A 2576-nucleotide genomic window follows, 5' to 3' on the forward strand; every position below is an offset into this window, starting at 1 on the left:
TTTTTTTTAATTTTTTTATAAATTCAAAGTTTTTAAATATTTAGATCTTTATATTTAATTTTTTAATTGACCTGTATAATACATTGATCTTATGCAAACAAAGTAATAATACTAACCATAAATGGTACAAACCCATGATGTTTTTCAAGTTCTCAAACCAAACATTGTTGTTATTGAATCTTCTATACTTATAAACACCGAATGTATATCGTCCACTTATTATTATACAAACTATGAAACTTTGATTTCATCTATACGATAAATATTAAACAAACTCGAACGAATTTAATTGCAACATATTGGACACCTTACGAGTCCGTTTTCATTACAATCGGGACATCTTTGAAACCCATAATCATTTTCTTCTTCTTTTTCACCTTCATCAGAATCAACTTCATAGTAAATCTTACAGCTTCCAGAACACGTCTCACATGGTAAAAATCTGACATCTCCACAACCCTCACATCCTCCTCCACCACCACCACCACCGTCATCCACCATTTCACAACCTTCTAACACCTTATCTAGTTGAAACTCATCATGCAATCGCCTAATTTCCTCAGCACCACCGATGTATTTCTTCCCAACGAACACCTTCGGCAACCCCCCACCAAGACCAAATCGATCACCCAACAACTCCTTGAGTTCCTCCTTGAAACCCGAATGCATGGATACATCACGTTCGTCAACTCGAACACCAGAACTCTTCAGAATGACTCGAACATGGCAGCAATCCTCGTAGGTCTTTCTAACACCCCTTAAGCTTGTGAAGTATAATATCAATTTGTCTTTTTGAGTTTGACCAGTCATAATTTCGGTTTTTCCATCTTGTAACGATCTCTTCACATCATCAAGATTGTAACCTTCCGATGTCTGTTGTCTTTCGCTGATTAATGGCTTTTGATTCAGATCAAGATATGATGCAATAGATGTATTGTTGTTCGAGTTTGAATTCGAATCCGAATGGTTCCTCTCTTTGATTTGTGGCCATAATGGTTTGCACAATACTTCAACATCTCGATCTTTTTCTTGTGGAATAGAGTTGGAATTCACGTTGTAGGAGAAGCGACGGATGTGATCCAAATCCACCGTGGATGGTGGTCGGAGAGGGCTTGAATCATCCAAACCCTCCATCAACTCCCATGTATTGATCGTTTCTGGCTCACCAGGAGGAGTTCTAATGGGAGTTCTTGGAGCAGTTTTCGTGATCTTTTCGTTGATCATCTTAGACCATGTTTTGGCCTCCATGATTCCAACTGCAAAATCATTGATGTTCTTCTCCGGGAGATTTTGTCGGACTGGATCATGGCGCACCTGATTGGGTTTAGATGAATCGAGTTGGAGGTAACCAAGGGTGGTGGAGGTGAGTGCTACGATGTGGCGGTGGTCGCCGTCGTGTGTAGAAGTAGAAGAACGGTGAACGTCTGACGAATAGCTCCTCCGCACCGGAGAACATTGAGAATTGCAGTTCCGGCATACAGATTGCTTCGATGGTGTGCAACCCATTACACCAAAACCCCACCAACAAGTTCCAAAACTTAACAATAAAAGCCAACACTTTCTAATAAAAAAAGATTAAAGAAACATAGAATCTAGAGTGTGTGTGGATAATGAGAAAAGGAGAAAAGTTCAAAAAATAACATTCCCCCATGAATGAGCTGGAAAGAAAGGCAACAGCTTCAAAGATAAAATGAAAAACAAATCAAGAATAAATACACAATTTAAATATACCAATAACGATGAAGAACTGGGTAATTAAGACTTTCGATCAAATTCCCATGAATATGAACTAAAGAACACACAGTGGACGTTCCTATGTGAGAGAGAAAGAATGAAAGAAGGCGGGAATTATTGCATACATGGCTATCCTTCTATTATTCATAGTCCCTACAGAAGGTCCAAAAGCAAATGGAAAAGAACAGATCGTTAGGTTAACAGTTACCACCCCCATGCGCATGTTGACCGGCGTGCAATTCACGTCCGGCCAAGGACATTGGTTTGGGAGGTAGCGACGAATGGTGGCGGCGCGTGGGACGGAAAGGGAGAGTGTAAGCGATGGGAGTAGTACGGTTTTGGAAGTTCTCCGACGTCGCGCGGCGGCGACAACGACTTCTCGGCAGTCGTGGGGTTAGTAGGCCCTTTTTCTGAAATAGAATTTAGAACCTGCGAAAGGTCTGTTTTTTGATTTGATTTTGAGGCAGCAAGTCAAAATCTTTAAGGATTTTCCAACGTATGGTTCGAAACCTAAAATCACGGGTTTTCCAAATATATATTAAATTTAAATTAAGAAATGAGAAATACTATTTGAAACAAATATTATGTATGTTTATATTTGTTAGAAAATGTTATGTATGTGAAACGCTTTAAAAGTTAAAACTAGTTATTTTTTCAAAAGACTTGGCTACTTGTGTGAATGTATATAAAAAAATTTCTTAACCCCCCCCCAAACAAAAAAAAAACATATATATTTTAAATCAATAGTTTGTTTTTATTATGGAAAACAAATCTTGCTATTTCGAATAGAATTTGACATATATAGGTAATTGTGTACGTGATTTGATTTTTAATAACGTAAA

At 38.1% G+C, this 2576-nt stretch overlaps 1 pseudogene across 1 annotated transcript; it reads right to left on the reverse strand.

The window, feature by feature from the left end:
- Positions 1-263: 263 nt before the first annotated feature.
- LOC145093360 (uncharacterized protein At5g39865 pseudogene) lies at positions 264-1980 on the reverse strand (annotated as a pseudogene). Its single transcript, XR_013702841.1, has 2 exons — positions 1732-1980; positions 264-1537 (listed from the first exon to the last, which is right to left on the reverse strand). The product of XR_013702841.1 is annotated as an uncharacterized protein At5g39865 pseudogene (transcript).
- Positions 1981-2576: the final 596 nt, after the last annotated feature.

This window comes from Lactuca serriola, chromosome 3 (genome assembly GCF_051521515.1).
Source record: "Lactuca serriola cultivar US96UC23 chromosome 3, Lser_US96UC23_V15, whole genome shotgun sequence".
Lineage (NCBI taxonomy): Eukaryota > Viridiplantae > Streptophyta > Magnoliopsida > Asterales > Asteraceae > Lactuca > Lactuca serriola.